Genomic DNA, 18,577 nt, shown 5'->3' on the forward strand with positions numbered 1-18,577 from the left:
TGGTGTTAAATTTTCATAGTATGACATGGGACTCATTTTCACGGTTTTAACATATAGAACATACCGCAAAGGCTTTTGTGATGCGGCTTCTCGAAGCACACAGTCTTCTTTTTGTTGCATATAAAAATCTATATGAACATTTAATTCGTTGCATACATTTGTTAACTCCATCGTATTTAGCTTTCTATTCTATGTTGATCCGCTCATCATATCAGTCACTTAATAATTATTGCAACATGTCCAATATCACTACACGGAGGTTTTTAATTTATGCACTATACTATTAATTCTAGTTTTTAATACCTCAATTTAAGACGTATTATACATTTCGACCGACGTGCTTAAAACTTTCAATTCTCACTTTTCTGCATCGTTGATTTTGTGTACATCATGGAGAGATACTAAAAATGCCTTCCAATACTATGATGAAGTGTAAACATGTTTGTATTCGGAGTATTATGTTTGAAATTATTGGTAGTGATGTATATAAAAAAAGTAAATTCATTTCTGATTGTGTTCAAAAGTATCATAATGTGGCATCAACAATTAACTTCCCAATAAAAGCAGGCATACGACGCTACTTGTATGGTAAGAACAAACTAAATCTTAAACGAATAATTATTGAAATGTCTTTGTGGTAAAAGTTTGATGTTTATGATTTGATATGTGTATGGATACAAATAAGCGTGTACGTGAATGCGAAAGCATGCATGTCAGAACAAATTTACAATACACTATAAGGTTTTACATGTGTAGTGAAGTATTGTGTTTTCATTATATTATATTTTACTCAATGTATAGATACCAGAGTTAAAACTGTGTTCACGAGAGTAAATTTATATATATATACCAGTCGTTATTTGTGTTCGTTGTGTACATATGTGTGATGTTCAATTGTTATTGCTATGAGTTCTGCTATACAATTCATCAAATCTTTTTCGCCAAAGTGTATGTACAAAAACGTGATTTCCTTAGGAACAATGGGGGCTTAAATTTCATGATAGTTCCATCGTCTTGAGATATACACAACAGTCTTTTGAGATAGGAGATAGACACAAGAGGAACAGTCAATCTCATAAGTCGAACAGAAAACGCCATGGTTTCCGGATAAAAAGACTTAGTTCAAACGTAAAGAGCATTTGTAGAAATGTAAATGTATATATTACAGTAAATGGTTGAAATTAAGACTTACCTAAAATTACTAAACATTTTAGTAAATATCTGTAATCACTTATCTATTTATAGGTATATGAGGTAGTCACTGATTATTTTGTCATCTTATCAGCTATTTCCTAACTTTACATTTGTGTTTCAATATTTTTTACAGATTTCAGAAACCGTATGAAAAATACAGGGCTACAGATTGTACAGCTGACGTAAAGGAAAAGGTATCTTAGGTTCAAAATGGGGGGAGGGGGGGAGTATACTTAACCCGTTTCTTATTTCATTGTGTGTGAATGGTCTTGAAATTTAGCTTCCTAGTGATGGTTCTTCCTGGATTAAGTACATGGGTTGTTTTGTTTTTTGCTTATGTTTGCTGATGAGATGATTGCTTTCTGATTCTGTTAAAGTTACAGAAAAGAGTGTTAGACACATAGTTACTATACTCTCGTAATAGACTAAAGTTATGTCATTTAGAAAAGATTGTTATGTGAAGATAGACGAAACATGGTAGCTTTTAACCAAATCGTAAACAAATCTAAACCGAACAACATCCTTGATTTTTTCTCAAATAGACCTTCGCTATTCAGCTTTACATTGCACCAAGTGGCGAAAAAAGAATTGCTGTAGAACATTTTTATTAATATTTCTGTTAGGGTGTGGTAGGTTGTCCGAACCCAACTTTGGACCAAATTAAAAAAAAATCTAAGCCGAACAACTACCTGGATTTTTTCTCAAGTAGACCTTAGCTATTCAGATTCACATTGCATCTAGTGGCGACAAAAGTATTGCCGTAGAACATTTTTATTAATTTTTCCGTAAGGGTGGGGTAGGGTGTCCGAACCCAACTTTAGCCAATATTTAAAAAAAATCTAAGCCGCACAACACCCTGCATTATTTCTCAAGCACACCTAAGCTATTCAGCTTCACATTGCACCTATTGGCGAAAAAAGTATTGCCGTACAACCTTTTTAATTAACATTTCCGTAAGGGTGGGGTAGGGTGTCCAACCACAATTTTTGACCAAATTTAAAAAAAAAAACTAAGCCAAACAACACCCTGGATTAATTCTTAAGTAGACCTTAGCTATTCAGCTTCACATTGCACCTAGTGGCGAAATAAGTATAGCCGTAGAACAATTTTATTAACCTTTCCGTAAGGGTGGGATAGGGTTACCGAACCCTACTTTCGACAAAATTAAAAAAAAATCTAAGCCGAACAACACCCAGTTTTTTTTTTTTCAAGTAGACCTTAGCTATTCAGCTTCACATTGCACCTAGTGGCGAAAGATGTATTGCCGTAGAACATTTTTAATTAACATTTCCGTAAGGGTGGGTAACGTTGTCCAACCCAAACTTTGGACTAAATTTAAAAAAAAAATCTAAGCCGAACAACACCCTGAATTTTATCTCAAGTAGACCTGAGCTATTCAGCTTGACATTACGATTTGTGGCGAAAATAGTCTTGCCATAGAACATTATTACTTGACATTTCCATAAGTCATGGGTAGGGTGTCCGACCCAAACTTTGGACCAAATTTTAAAACAATCTCAGCCGAACAACACCCTGGATTTTTTCTTAAGTAGACCTCAGCTTTTCAGCTTCACATTGGACCTAGTGGCGAAAAAAGTATTTCCGTAGAACATTTTTATTAACATTTCCGTAAGGGTGGGGTAGAGTGACCGACCCCAACTTTGGACAAAATTAAAAAAAAAATCTAAGCCGAACAACATCCTTTAGTTTTTTTTCAAGTATACCTTATCTATTCAGCTTCACATTGCATCTAGTGGCGACAAAAGTTTTGCCGTAGAACATTTTTATTAACATTTCCGTAAGGGTGTGGTAGAGTGTCCGACCATAACTTTGGACCAAATTTTAGAAACATTTCAGCCGAGCAACACGGTGAATGTTTTCTCAAGTAGACATTAATTATTCAACTTCACATTGCAACTAGTAGCAAAAAAAGAATTGCAGTAGCACATTTTTTATTAGTATTTCCGTAAGGGTGGGGTAAGCTGTCCGACCCCAACTTTGGACCAATTTTAAAAAAAAACAACACCCTGGATTTGTTTTCAAGTAAACCTTAGCTATTCAGCTTCACACAGAACCTAGTGGCAAAAAAAGTATTGCCGTAGAACATTTTTTATTAACCTTTCCGTAAGGGTTGGTTAGGGTATCCGACCCCAACTTTGGACCAAATTAAAAAAAATCTAAGCCGAACATCACCCTGCATTTTTTCTCAACAAGACCTTTGCTTTTCAGCTTCACATTGCAGCTAATGGCGAAACAAGTATTGCCGTAGAACATTTTTTATTAACATTTCCGTAAGGGTGGGGCAGGATGTCCGACCCCAACTTTGGACAAAATTTGAAAAAAAATATAAGCCGATCAACACCCTGGATTTTTGCTAAAGTAGACCTTAGCTATTCAGTTTCACATTTCACCTAGTAACGAAAAAGAATTGCCATAGCACATTTTTTATTAGCATTTCCATAAGGGTGGGGTAGGGTGTCCGACCCCAACTTTGGACCAAATTTTTAAAAAATCTAAGCCGAACAACACCGTGGATTCTTTCTCATGTAGACTGTAGCTATTAAGCTTCACATTGAACCTAGTGGCGAAAAATGTATTGCCGTAGAAAATTTTTTATTAACAATTCCGTAAGGGTAGGAAAGGGTGTCCGACCCCAACTTTAGCCAATATTTAAAAAAAATCTAAGCCGAACAACACCCTGGATTTTTTCTCAAGTAGACCTTCGCTATTCAGCTTCACAATGCACCTAGTGGCGGAAAAAGAATTGCTGTTATTTCCATTAGGGTGGGGTAGGGTGTCCGAACCAAACTTAGGACAATATTTAAAAAAAAATCTAAGCCGAACAACAACCTGCATTTTTTCTCAAAAAAAACTTAGCTATTCAGCTTCACATTGCACCTAGTGGCGAAAAAAGCATTGCCGTAGAACATTTTTTATTAACATTTTTATAAGGGTGGGGTAGGGTGTCCGACCTTAAATTTGATCCAAATTTAAACCAAATTTAAGCCGAAAACCCCCCTGAAGTTTTTGTCAAGTAGACCTAAGCTATTCAGCTTCACAGTGCACCTAGTAGGGAGAAAAGTATTCCCGAAGAACATTTTTTATTTACATTTCCGTAAGGGTGGGGTAGGGTCTCCAACCCCAAATTTGAAGCAAAATTGCAAAAAAACATAAGCCGAACAACACCCTGCATTTTGTTTCAAGTAGACCTTAGCTATTTAGCTTCACATTGCACCTTGTTGCGAAAAAGATCTTGCTGTAGAACATGTTTTATTAACATTTCCATAAGGGTTGGGTAGGATGTCCGATCCAAACTTTGGACCAACTTTTAAAACAATCTAAGCCAAACAACACCCTGGATTAATTCTTAAGTAGACCTTAGCTATTCAGCTTCACATTGCACCTAGTGGCGAAAAAAGTATAGCCGTAGAACATTTTTATTAACCTTTCCGTAAGGGTGGGGTGGGGTTACCGACCCCTACTTTCGACAAAATTTAAAAAAGAATCTAAGCCGAACAACACCCTGGTGGTTTTTTTCAAGTAGACCTTAGCTCTTCAGCTTCACATTGCACCTAGTGGCGAAAGATGTATTGCCGTAGAACATTTTTAATTAACATTTCCGTAAGAGTGGGTAACGTTGTCCAACCCCAACTTTGGACTAAATTTGAAAAACAAAAAATTAAGCCGAACAACAACCTGGATTTTATCTCAAGTAGACCTGAGCTATTCAGCTTGACATTGCGATTTGTGGCGAAAATAGTCTTGCCATAGAACATTTTTACTTGACATTTCTATAAGTCATGGGTAAGGTGTCCGACCCAAACTTTGGACCAAATTTTAAAACAATTTCAGCCGAACAACACCCTGGATTTTTTCTTAAGTAGATCTCAGCTTTTCAGCTTCACATGGCACCTAGTGGCGAAAAAAGTGTTGCCGTAGAACATTTCTTATTAACATTTCCGTAAGGGTGTGGTAGGGTGTCCAACCGTAACTTTGGACCAAATTTTTAAAAAATCTAAGCCGAGCAACAAACACTCTGGATTTTTTCTCAAGAAGACCTTAGCTATTCAGCTTCACATTGCACCTAGTAACGAAAAAGAATTGTCATAGCACAATTTTTATTAGCATTTCCATAAGTGTGTGGTAGGGTGTCCGACCCAACTTTGGACCAAAAAAAAAAATCTGAGCCGAACAACACCCTGGAATTTTTGTCAAAAAGACCTTAGCTATTCAGCTTCACATTGCACCTAGTTGCGAAAAAAGTATTGCCGTTGAACATTTTTTTATTAAACATTCCCGTAAGTGTGGGATAGGGTGTCCTACCCCAACTTTTGACCAAATTTAAAAACAATCTTAGCCGAACAACACCCTTTATTTTTTCTCAAGTAGACCTAAGCTGAACATAATGCACATAGTGCCATAAAAAATATCGCCTTCAAACATTTTTTACTAACATTTCCGTAAGGGTGGGGTAGGGTGTCCGACCGTAACTTTGGACCAAATTTTTAAAAAATCTAAGCCGAGCAACAAACACCCTGGATTTTTTCTCAAGTAGACCTGAACTATTCACCTTCACATTGCACCTAGTGGCGAAAAAAGTATTGCCGTAGAACCTTTTTATTAACATTTCCGTAAGGGTGGGGTAGGGTGTCCGACCCCAAAGTTTGACCAAATTTTAAAAAAAAATCTAAATCGAACAACTCCCTGGACTTTTTCTCAAGAAGACTTTAGCTATTCAGCTTCACATTGCACCTAGTGGCGAAAAAAGTATTGCCGTAGAACATTTTTTTATTAACATTTCCGTAAGGGTGGGGTAGGGTGTCCGGCCCCAATTTTGGACCAAATTTCAAAAAAAACTAAGCTAAATAAAACCCTGGATTATTTCTCATGTAGACCCTATCTAATCAGCTTCACATTGCAACTAGTGGCAAAAAAAAGAATTGCAGTAGCACATTTTTTATTAGTATTTCCGTAAGGGTGGGGTAAGCTGTCCAACCCCAACTTTGGACCAAATTTTAAAAAAAAATAAGCCGAACAACACCCTGGATTTGTTCTCAAGTAGACCTTAGCTATTGAGCTTCACACAGAACCTAGTGGCGAAAAAAGAATTGCCGTAAAACATGTTTTATTAACATTTGCGTGAGAATGGGGTTGGGTGTCCGACCCCAACTTTGGACCAAATTGAATAAAATCTAAGCCGAGCAACAAACACCCTGGATTTTTCTCTAATAGACCTTAGCTATTCAGCTTCACATTGCACCTAGTGGCGAAAAAAGTATTGCTGTAGAACATTTTTCATTAACATTTCCGTAAGGGTGGGTAGGGTGTCTGACCCCAACTTTGGACTAAATTCTTCAAAAATCTAAGACAAACAACACCCTCGAGTTTTTTCAAGTAACCTAAGCTATTCAGCTGCACATTGCACCTAGTGGCGAAAAAAGTATTGCCGTAGAACATTTTTTTATTAACATTACCGTAAGGGTGGGTAGGGTGTCCGACGCCAACTTTGGACCAAATTTAAAAAAAAAATGCTAAATAAAACCCTGGATTATTTCTCCAGTAAACCCTATCTAATCAGCTTCACATTTCACCTAGTTACGAAAAAAAATATTGCCGTAGAACATTTTTTATTAACATTTCCGGAATGGTGGGTTAGGGTGTCTGACCCAAACTTTGGTCCAAATTTAAAAACAATGTAAGTTGAACAACACCCTGCATTTTTTCCGACCCCAACTTTGGACCAAATTAAAAAAAATCTATGCCGAACATCACCCTGCATTTTTTCTCAACAAGACCTTTGCTTTTCAGCTTCACATTGCAGCTAATGGCGAAACAAGTATTGCCGTAGAACATTTTTTATTAACATTTCCGTAAGGGTGGGGCAGGATGTCCGACCCCAACTTTGGACAAAATTTGAAAAAAAATATAAGCCGATCAACACCCTGGATTTTTGCTAAAGTAGACCTTAGCTATTCAGTTTCACATTTCACCTAGTAACGAAAAAGAATTGCCATAGCACATTTTTTATTAGCATTTCCATAAGGGTGGGGTAGGGTGTCCGACCCCAACTTTGGACCAAATTTTTAAAAAATCTAAGCCGAACAACACCGTGGATTCTTTCTCATGTAGACTGTAGCTATTAAGCTTCACATTGAACCTAGTGGCGAAAAATGTATTGCCGTAGAAAATTTTTTATTAACAATTCCGTAAGGGTAGGAAAGGGTGTCCGACCCCAACTTTAGCCAATATTTAAAAAAAATCTAAGCCGAACAACACCCTGGATTTTTTCTCAAGTAGACCTTCGCTATTCAGCTTCACAATGCACCTAGTGGCGGAAAAAGAATTGCTGTTATTTCCATTAGGGTGGGGTAGGGTGTCCGAACCAAACTTAGGACAATATTTAAAAAAAAATCTAAGCCGAACAACAACCTGCATTTTTTCTCAAAAAAAACTTAGCTATTCAGCTTCACATTGCACCTAGTGGCGAAAAAAGCATTGCCGTAGAACATTTTTTATTAACATTTTTATAAGGGTGGGGTAGGGTGTCCGACCTTAAATTTGATCCAAATTTAAACCAAATTTAAGCCGAAAACCCCCCTGAAGTTTTTGTCAAGTAGACCTAAGCTATTCAGCTTCACAGTGCACCTAGTAGGGAGAAAAGTATTCCCGAAGAACATTTTTTATTTACATTTCCGTAAGGGTGGGGTAGGGTCTCCAACCCCAAATTTGAAGCAAAATTGCAAAAAAACATAAGCCGAACAACACCCTGCATTTTGTTTCAAGTAGACCTTAGCTATTTAGCTTCACATTGCACCTTGTTGCGAAAAAGATCTTGCTGTAGAACATGTTTTATTAACATTTCCATAAGGGTTGGGTAGGATGTCCGATCCAAACTTTGGACCAACTTTTAAAACAATCTAAGCCAAACAACACCCTGGATTAATTCTTAAGTAGACCTTAGCTATTCAGCTTCACATTGCACCTAGTGGCGAAAAAAGTATAGCCGTAGAACATTTTTATTAACCTTTCCGTAAGGGTGGGGTGGGGTTACCGACCCCTACTTTCGACAAAATTTAAAAAAGAATCTAAGCCGAACAACACCCTGGTGGTTTTTTTCAAGTAGACCTTAGCTCTTCAGCTTCACATTGCACCTAGTGGCGAAAGATGTATTGCCGTAGAACATTTTTAATTAACATTTCCGTAAGAGTGGGTAACGTTGTCCAACCCCAACTTTGGACTAAATTTGAAAAACAAAAAATTAAGCCGAACAACAACCTGGATTTCATCTCAAGTAGACCTGAGCTATTCAGCTTGACATTGCGATTTGTGGCGAAAATAGTCTTGCCATAGAACATTTTTACTTGACATTTCTATAAGTCATGGGTAAGGTGTCCGACCCAAACTTTGGACCAAATTTTAAAACAATTTCAGCCGAACAACACCCTGGATTTTTTCTTAAGTAGACCTCAGCTTTTCAGCTTCACATGGCACCTAGTGGCGAAAAAAGTGTTGCCGTAGAACATTTCTTATTAACATTTCCGTAAGGGTGTGGTAGGGTGTCCAACCGTAACTTTGGACCAAATTTTTAAAAAATCTAAGCCGAGCAACAAACACTCTGGATTTTTTCTCAAGAAGACCTTAGCTATTCAGCTTCACATTGCACCTAGTGGCGAAAAAAGTATAGCCGTAGAACATTTTTATTAACCTTTCCGTAAGGGTGGGGTGGGGTTACCGACCCCTACTTTCGACAAAATTTAAAAAAGAATCTAAGCCGAACAACACCCTGGTGGTTTTTTTCAAGTAGACCTTAGCTCTTCAGCTTCACATTGCACCTAGTGGCGAAAGATGTATTGCCGTAGAACATTTTTAATTAACATTTCCGTAAGAGTGGGTAACGTTGTCCAACCCCAACTTTGGACTAAATTTGAAAAACAAAAAATTAAGCCGAACAACAACCTGGATTTTATCTCAAGTAGACCTGAGCTATTCAGCTTGACATTGCGATTTGTGGCGAAAATAGTCTTGCCATAGAACATTTTTACTTGACATTTCTATAAGTCATGGGTAAGGTGTCCGACCCAAACTTTGGACCAAATTTTAAAACAATTTCAGCCGAACAACACCCTGGATTTTTTCTTAAGTAGACCTCAGCTTTTCAGCTTCACATGGCACCTAGTGGCGAAAAAAGTGTTGCCGTAGAACATTTCTTATTAACATTTCCGTAAGGGTGTGGTAGGGTGTCCAACCGTAACTTTGGACCAAATTTTTAAAAAATCTAAGCCGAGCAACAAACACTCTGGATTTTTTCTCAAGAAGACCTTAGCTATTCAGCTTCACATTGCACCTAGTAACGAAAAAGAATTGTCATAGCACAATTTTTATTAGCATTTCCATAAGTGTGTGGTAGGGTGTCCGACCCAACTTTGGACCAAAAAAAAAAATCTGAGCCGAACAACACCCTGGAATTTTTGTCAAAAAGACCTTAGCTATTCAGCTTCACATTGCACCTAGTTGCGAAAAAAGTATTGCCGTTGAACATTTTTTTATTAAACATTCCCGTAAGTGTGGGATAGGGTGTCCTACCCCAACTTTTGACCAAATTTAAAAACAATCTTAGCCGAACAACACCCTTTATTTTTTCTCAAGTAGACCTAAGCTGAACATAATGCACATAGTGCCATAAAAAATATCGCCTTCAAACATTTTTTACTAACATTTCCGTAAGGGTGGGGTAGGGTGTCCGACCGTAACTTTGGACCAAATTTTTAAAAAATCTAAGCCGAGCAACAAACACCCTGGATTTTTTCTCAAGTAGACCTGAACTATTCACCTTCACATTGCACCTAGTGGCGAAAAAAGTATTGCCGTAGAACCTTTTTATTAACATTTCCGTAAGGGTGGGGTAGGGTGTCCGACCCCAAAGTTTGACCAAATTTTAAAAAAAAATCTAAATCGAACAACTCCCTGGACTTTTTCTCAAGAAGACTTTAGCTATTCAGCTTCACATTGCACCTAGTGGCGAAAAAAGTATTGCCGTAGAACATTTTTTTATTAACATTTCCGTAAGGGTGGGGTAGGGTGTCCGGCCCCAATTTTGGACCAAATTTCAAAAAAAACTAAGCTAAATAAAACCCTGGATTATTTCTCATGTAGACCCTATCTAATCAGCTTCACATTGCAACTAGTGGCAAAAAAAAAGAATTGCAGTAGCACATTTTTTATTAGTATTTCCGTAAGGGTGGGGTAAGCTGTCCAACCCCAACTTTGGACCAAATTAAAAAAAAAAAATAAGCCGAACAACACCCTGGATTTGTTCTCAAGTAGACCTTAGCTATTGAGCTTCACACAGAACCTAGTGGCGAAAAAAGAATTGCCGTAAAACATGTTTTATTAACATTTGCGTGAGAATGGGGTTGGGTGTCCGACCCCAACTTTGGACCAAATTGAATAAAATCTAAGCCGAGCAACAAACACCCTGGATTTTTCTCTAATAGACCTTAGCTATTCAGCTTCACATTGCACCTAGTGGCGAAAAAAGTATTGCTGTAGAACATTTTTCATTAACATTTCCGTAAGGGTGGGTAGGGTGTCTGACCCCAACTTTGGACTAAATTCTTCAAAAATCTAAGACAAACAACACCCTCGAGTTTTTTCAAGTAACCTAAGCTATTCAGCTGCACATTGCACCTAGTGGCGAAAAAAGTATTGCCGTAGAACATTTTTTTATTAACATTACCGTAAGGGTGGGTAGGGTGTCCGACGCCAACTTTGGACCAAATTAAAAAAAAAAATGCTAAATAAAACCCTGGATTATTTCTCCAGTAAACCCTATCTAATCAGCTTCACATTTCACCTAGTTACGAAAAAAAATATTGCCGTAGAACATTTTTTATTAACATTTCCGGAATGGTGGGTTAGGGTGTCTGACCCAAACTTTGGTCCAAATTTAAAAACAATGTAAGTTGAACAACACCCTGCATTTTTTCTCAAGTAGACCTTAGCTATTCAGCTTCACATTGCACCTGGTGGCAAAAAAAGTACTGCTGTAGAACATTTATATTAACATTTCTGTAAGGGTGTGGTAAGGTGTCCTAGCCCAACTTTAGACCCAATTTAAAAAAAATCTAAGCCGAACACCACCCTGGATTTCTTCTCAAGTAGACCTTAGCTATTCAGATTCACATTGCACCTTGTGGCGAAAAAAGTATTGCCGCAGAACATTTTTTATTAACATTTCCGTAAGGGTGGGTTAAGGTGTCCGACCCCAACTTTGGACCAAATTTTAAAAAAAATAAGCTCAATAAAACACTGATTTATTTCTCAAGTAAACCCTATTTAATCAGCTTCACATTGCAACTAGTGGCTAGAAAAGTTTTGCCGTAGATCATTTTTTATTAACATTTCCGTAAGGGTTAGGAAGGGTGTCCGACCCCTACTTTTGACAAATTTAAAAAAAAAAAACTAAGCCGAACAACACCCGAGTTTATTTCTTAAGTAGACCTTATCTAATCAGCTTCACATTGCACCTAATGGCGAAAAAAGTATTGCCGTAGAACATTTTTTATTAACATTTCCGTAAGGGTGGGGATGGGTGTCTGACCCCAACTTTGGACCAAATTGTAAAAACATCTAAGCCGAAAAACACCCTTGAGTGTTTCAAAGCAGACCTTGGCTATTCAGCTTCACATTGCACCTAGTGGCGAAAAAAGTCTTGCCGTAGAACAGTTATGATTAGAATTTCCATAAGGGTGTGGTAGAGTGTCCGACCATAACTTTGGACCAAATTTTAGAAAAATTTCAGCCGAGCAACACGGTGAATTTTTTCTCAAGTAGACCTTAGCTATTCAGCTTCACATTGCAACTAGTGGCAAAAAAAAATTGCAGTAGCACATTTTTTATTAGTATTTCCGTAAGGGTGGGGTAAGCTGTCGAACCCCAACTTTGGACCAAATTTAAAAAAAATTTAAGCCAAACAACACCCTGTATTTGTTCTCAAGTAGACCTTAGCTATTCAGCTTCACACAGAACCTAGTGGCGAAAAAAGAATTGCCGTAAAACATTTTTTATTAACATTTGCGTAAGGGTGGGGTTGGGTGTCCGACCCCAACTTTGGACCAAATTGAAAAAAATCTAAGCCGAGCAACAAACACCCTGGATTTTTCTCTAATAGACCTTAGCTATCCAGCTTCACATTGCACCTATTGGCGAAAAAAGTATTGCTGTAGAACATTTTTTATTAACATTTCCGTAATGCCCGCGTCACACTGTCCCGATTTTTACGCCGATGGCAACACGATAAAGGAAATTTTCAAAATCGGGACTGATCGTATCCAGATTGGGCTATTCGTAGTGCCATCTTTAACCATCGACCACTTTTTCTAGCCTTCGGGGACAACTTCGGGAAGGGTTCTAAATTTTTTAACATGTTAAAAATTCCCCGAAGGTGCGTCCGATGTTGAGGGTTCGTATTGAGTTCGTATCACCATCCTCACCATCGTAATGTCACCGGGAATGCATCTTTGCACATCGTATTGCATTCGTGTTTCTATCTTTTCCATCGGGCAGTTTTGACATTGCGATGTCTACACGAATGAATCACGAAGATACCCGAAGGTCTTACGATGGCAACACGACTTCGTGAAGACCTCGTTATCCCGTCGTGTTGCCATCGAATAAAAGTACGAAGGCGACAAGATGGAACTACGACGGCAATAAATCCAGCTAAATGTAAAAGTTAATTTTCGCGCTAAAATACATTTAAAGTGCCATGCGCGATATGCACTGGTCAGACTAATACGACAGTTAAGAAAGACGTTCACAAAATATGGAGCTCATATCATATGATTCTATGAGAACAAGAAAGGCGACAGCGTTGTTTCTATTAATTCAAATGGAACAAGAAGAGCAGCTATTACAGGCTCAGGATTTAGTTTTACAAGTAAAATATTATTTTTTGTCAATTTTTCATATCAAGTGACATAATGAAAATCATAAACGCGCCTCGTACACCAACACTGCAGGTACACGTATATAGGGAAACCAACTTTTTCTGATTTTTTATGTATCGTCTGAGTTGTTGTCACACGAATGTTTACTCCATAACCATTTTGTTTTCTATATGTCATATTTTGCCGCATTTGTTGCTTTCCCCACATCCTTCCTTTTGTCTATATTATTATGATATTCTCCTGGAAAGAGCTCTTTTTTTTCTTCTTAAAAGGGATCAACGAACCCATTACCTTACCTTGAAGATAGATCAGTAAACATGGGCATAATTATGGGTGATTATTCAGACTAGTGCACACATTTTACAGTTCAAACAAGGCAATGCCGAGTGTGGCATCCCCTCGTATGTAACATATTGGGGACAAATATGGACACTATATTTGTATATGACACATGCAGAAAATTGTAAATTGAATATGCATATTTGATACATAAACTATTTTTTTTAGAAATCGACCAAAACATTCAGTAACTGGAAATACCTTTAATATTGTCTTTAGAACCAGCAGGTTAAAAATTAGCAACCAATTTCCTGTGTTTTATGCTATTTCAAGGAGAAAAAACAAGTCCATCTGCATGACCTTGACCTTTGGTCTTGGACGTAAAAAATGTCAGATCATTACAAGGAGGAACAATATACCAAATGTGGTTAAAATCTTTTGAAGCATATTGGTTTTAGAGTGTCCACAAGGGCGATATTGCCTTGTAATACAACTGCCACTGTGACTTTGACCTTTGAACTTTAAAGTCAATAGCGCTTAAGATATTTTTAACGAGTAACACCATACCAAGTTTTGAGTATTTTGGTTCTAGAGTGTCCATAACAATTATATCTACACGCAACTTACATGAAGTAGGCGAGGGGATAATAAACTAAGTTTTATAAGAATTAGACAAAAAGATCGATTTCCCGCCATGCATGGCAGACTTGTACAGAAACGATATGTTGTCGAAATTCTGTTCGTATCTTTTAGACATCGTATGGCCATCGCGCCATCATCGTAATCCATCGTGTATCCTTCGTAATCCATCGTGTAGCCTTCGTGATCCATCGTGTAGGCTTCGGCTGAGATATGAAGCTTAAATACCCGTCTTCGGTTAACCTTCGTATGTCCATCTTTTGCTATCGTATATAATTTCGGCACCATCGTATAGACTTCGTTATTCATCGTACTTGCTCCGGTCACTTTTTGGTATTTTAACGAGATCGGGACCAACTTCGTACGAACTTACAATTTTCGCATTCGGGTGTCCATCGTATATATAAATCGGGACAGTTTGACGCGGGCATAAGGGTGGGTAAGGTGTCTGACCCCAACTTTGGACCAAATTCTTAAAAAATCTAAGACAAACAACACCCTGGAGTTTTTTCAAGTAGACCTAAGCTATTCAGCTTCACATTGCACCTAGTGGCGGAAAAAATATTGCCGTAGAACATTTTTATTAACATTTCCGGAATGGTGGGTTAGGGTATCCGACCCCAACTTTGGACCAAATTTTAAAAAAAAATAAGCCAAACAAAATCCTAGATTACTTCTCAAGTAGACATTATCTAATCAGCTTCACATTGCACCTAATGGCGAAAAGAGTATTGCCGTAGAACATTTTTTATTAACATTTCCGTAAGGGTGGGATAGGGTGTCCGACCCCAACTTTGGACCAAATTTTAAAAACATCTAAACCGAAAAAAACCCTTGAGTTTTTTACAAGCAGACCTTGGCTATTCAGCATCCAATTGCACCTAGTGGCGAAAAAAGCATTGCCGTAGAACAGTTATAATTAACATTTCCGTAAGGGTGGGGTAGAGTGTCCGACCATAACTTTGGACCAAATTTTAGACAAATTTCAGCCCAGCAACATGGTGAATTTTTTCTCAAGTAGACATTAGCTATTCAGCTTCACTTTGCAACAAGTGGCAAAAAAAAAATTGCAGTAGCACATTTTTTATTAGTATTTCCGTAAGGGTGGGTAAGCTGTCCGACCCCAACTTTGGACCAAATTTTAAAAAAATATAAGCCGAACAACACCCTGCAATTTTTCTCAAGAAGACCTTTGCTATTCAGCTTCACATTGCACCTAGTGGCGAAAAAAGTATTGCCGTAGAACATTTTTTTATGAACATTACCGTAAGGGTGGGGTAGGGTGTCCGACGCCAACTTTGGACCAAATTTAAAAAAAACTAAGCTAAATATAACCCTTGATTATTTGTAAAGTAAACCCTATCTAATCAGCTTCACATTGCATCTAGTTGCGAAAAAAAATATTGCCGTAGAACATTTTTTATTAACATTTCCGGAATGGTGGGTTAGGGTGTCCGACCCCAACTTTGGACCAAATTTTAAAAAAAATGTAAGTTGAACAACACCCTGCATTTCTTCTCAAGTAGACCTTAGCTATTCAGATTCACATTAAACCTTGTTGCGAAAAAAGTTTTGCCGCAGAACATTTTTTATTAACATTTCCGTAAGTGTGGGTTAAGGTGTCCGACCCCAACTTTGGACCAAATTTAAAAAAAAAATAAACTAAATAAAACACTGATTTATTTCTTAAGTAAACCCTATCTAATCAGCTTCACATTGCAACTAGTGGCGAGAAAAGTTTTGCCGTAGATCATTTTTTATTAACATTTCCGTAAGGGTTAGGAAAGGTGTCCGACTCCTACTTTTGACAAAATTTTAAAAAAAGGTATAAGCCGAACAACACCTGGATTTTTTCTCAAGTAGACCTCAACTATTCAGCTTCACATTGCACCTAGTGGCGAAAAAAGTATTGCCGTAGAACCTTTTTTATTAACATTTCCGTAAGGGTTGGGTAGGGTGTCTGACCCCAACTTTGGACCAAATTTTAAAAAAAAATAATCTTAAGAAAACCCTGGATTACTTTTCAAGTAGACCTTACGTAATCAGCTTCACATTGCACCTTTTGGCGAAAAAAGTATTGCCGTAAAACCTTTTTTATTAACATTTCCGTAAGGGTGGGGTATGGTGTCTGACCCCAACTTTGGACCAAATTTTTAAAAAAAATAATCTTAAGAAAACCCTGGATTACTTTTCAAGTACACCTTACGTAATCAGCTTCACATTGCACCTTTTAGCGAAAAAAGTATTGCCGTAGAACATTTTTTATTAATATTTCAGTAAGGGAACGGTAGGGTGTCCGACCCCTACTTTAGACCAAATTTTAAAAACATCTTAGCCGAAAAACACCCTTGAGTTTTTCTCAAGCAGACCTTGGCTATTCAGCTTCACATTGCACCTAGTGGCGAAAAAAGTATTGCCGTAGAACAGTTATAATTAACATTTCCGTAAGGTAGGGGTAGATTGTCCGACCATAACTTTGGACCAAATTTTAGAAAAATTTCAGCCGAGCAACACGGTGAATTTTTTCTCAAGTAGACATTAGCTATTCAGCTTCACATTGCAAATAGTGGCAAAAAAGAATTGCAGTAGCACATTTTTTATTAGTATTTCCATAAGGGTGGGGTAAGCTATCCGACCCCAACTTTGGACCAAATTTAAAAAAATAAAAGCCGAACAACACCCTTGATTTATTTTCAAGTAGACCTTAGCTATTCAGCTTTACACAGAACCTAGTGGCAAAAAAAGTATTGCCGTAAAACATTTTTTATTAACATTTGCGTAAGTGTGGGGTAGGGTGTCCGACCCCAACTTTGGACCAAATAGTAAAAAAATCTAAGCCGAGCAACAAACATCCTGGATTTGACCCTAATTTTGGACCAAATTTTTTAAAAATCTAAGACGAACAACACCCTGGAGTTTTTTTCAAGTAGACCTAAGCTATTAAACTTCACATTGCACCTAGTGGCGAAAATTATATGGCCGTAGAACATTTTTTATTAACATTTCCGTAAGGGTGGGGTAGGGTGTTCAACCCCAACTTTGGACCAAATTTTAAAAAAAAACTAAGCTAAACAAAATCATGGATTACTTCTCAAGTAGACCTTATATAAGCAGCTTCACATTGCACCTAATGGCGAAAAGAGTATTGCCGTAGAATATTTTTTATTAACATTTCCGTAAGGGTGGGATAGGGTGTCCGACCCCAACTTTGGACCAAATTTTAAAAACATCTAAACCGAAAAACACCCTTCAGTTTTTCACAAGCAGACCTTGGCTATTCAGCATTCCTTTGCACCTAGTGGCGAAAAAAGCATTGCCGTAGAACAGTTATAATTAACATTTCCGTAAGGGTGGGGTAGAGTGTCCGACCATAACTTTGGACTAAATTTTAGAAAAATTTCAGCCCAGCAACATGGTGATTTTTTTTCTCAAGTAGACATTAGCTATTCAGCTTCACTTTGCAACAAGTGGCAAAAAAAAGAATTGCAGTAGCACATTTTTTATTAGTATTTCCGTAAGGGTGGGTAAGCTGTCCGACCCCAACTTTGGACCAAATTTTAAAAAAAAAATAAAAGCCGAACAACACCCTGGATTTGTTTTCAAGTAGACTTTAGCTATTCAGCTTCACACAGAACCTAGTGACGAAAAAGTATTGCCGTAGAACATTTTTTATTAACATTTCCGTAAGGGTGGGGAAGGTTGTGCGACCCCAACTTTGGACCAAATTGTAAAAAAATCTAAGTCGAGCAACAAACACCCTGGATTTTTTCTCAAGTAGACCTTAGCTATTCAGCTTCACATTGCACCTAGTGGCGAAAAAAGTATTGCTGTAGAACATTTTTTATTAACATTTCCGTAAGGGTGGGTAGGGTGTCTGACCTCAACTTTGGACCAAATTTTTTAAAGTCTAAGACGAACAACACCCTGGAGATTTTTTTTCAAGTAGACCTAAGCTATTCAGCTTCACATTGCACCTGGTGGCGAAATAAATATTGCCGTAGAACATTTTTTAGTAACATTTCCGTAAGGGTGGGTTAAGGTGTCCGATCCTAACTTTGGACCAAAATTTTTAAAAATCTAAGCCGAACAACACCCTGGATTTTTTCTCAAGTAGACCTTAGCTATTAAGATTCACATTGCACCTAAAAGCGAAAAAAGTATTGTTGTAGTACATGTTTTATTAACATTTCCGTTAGGTAGGGTAGAGTGTCTGATTCAAACTTTGGACCTTATTTGAGAAAAAACTTAGCCGAACAACTACCTAGATTTTTTCTTCAGTAAACCCCATCTTCTCAGCTTCACTTTGCCCTTAGTAGCTTAACTATATTGCCGTACCGAATATTTTGATGAACTGATCCGTATTGGTGGGGTTTGGTGGCCAAATATATGATCAATCTTAAAAATCTAATACTTTAATACGAACTCGCACTTAATTTCCTCCTTGTTGTTTGGATATGAAAACATTTACAAAATCGGAACGCGTGAAGGTGTTTATAGTATTATGAGGTGCGCTAATT

At 37.5% G+C, this 18,577-nt stretch overlaps 1 long non-coding RNA gene across 2 annotated transcripts in view; it reads left to right on the plus strand.

The window, feature by feature from the left end:
• Positions 1–387: 387 nt before the first annotated feature.
• Positions 388–18,577, plus strand: part of LOC143042571 (uncharacterized) — a 38,423-nt gene continuing 20,233 nt past the window's right edge. Inside the window, exons 1-2 of one of the 2 annotated variants that reach the window (XR_012968052.1) lie at positions 388–588; positions 1,328–1,388. This is a non-coding gene — a long non-coding RNA (uncharacterized LOC143042571). The remainder of the gene's footprint in view (positions 589–1,327; positions 1,389–18,577) is intronic. The other variant, XR_012968051.1, reaches the window with a different exon arrangement.

The sequence above is a fragment of the Mytilus galloprovincialis genome, chromosome 1 (assembly GCF_965363235.1).
Source record: "Mytilus galloprovincialis chromosome 1, xbMytGall1.hap1.1, whole genome shotgun sequence".
Taxonomy (NCBI): domain Eukaryota; kingdom Metazoa; phylum Mollusca; class Bivalvia; order Mytilida; family Mytilidae; genus Mytilus; species Mytilus galloprovincialis.